The sequence below is a fragment of the Leuresthes tenuis genome, unplaced genomic scaffold, assembly GCF_036924035.1.
Source record: "Leuresthes tenuis unplaced genomic scaffold, fLeuTen1.0.hap1 SCAF_13, whole genome shotgun sequence".
Lineage (NCBI taxonomy): Eukaryota > Metazoa > Chordata > Actinopteri > Atheriniformes > Atherinopsidae > Leuresthes > Leuresthes tenuis.
The window spans coordinates 33,774,988-33,775,456 of NW_027325367.1; positions in this window are offsets into that span (position 1 = coordinate 33,774,988).

Here is a 469-nt window from a genome sequence, read left to right on the forward strand (position 1 = left end):
CTCCTAATTAACATGATGGTATTGTATTGATATCTGATTCCTTTAGGAAATCTGGCCCAGTTTTTTTTCTACTTGATTGAAGTGAGCAAATCCTAATACTTTAATTTTGTGGAGTCATGTTTAGTGGATCGTAGTCACTATATTGATAATATTTAAATATTGAAACTAATTTTAAAACGTGTTTTTTCCCCATAACAGTGGACCAATATTCCTAATATTTGATTGTAAGGATTAGAAACGAACTGAGATTTGATTTCAGAGGTTGATCCTACAGATCTGAAGTAAATAAAGCGTCTGTACACTTGAGAGCCAGCGGCAATACAATATGGCGTCCAAACAAGCCGGAGCGTGACGTCATGTTCGCGTTTTCTGTAAACACTGCATGTAATGTAAGAATGCATAAAGCGTCATCAGTTGAATCACGGCAAAACAACCAATCACAACTGAGAAGCGCGTCCCTGTATACCCT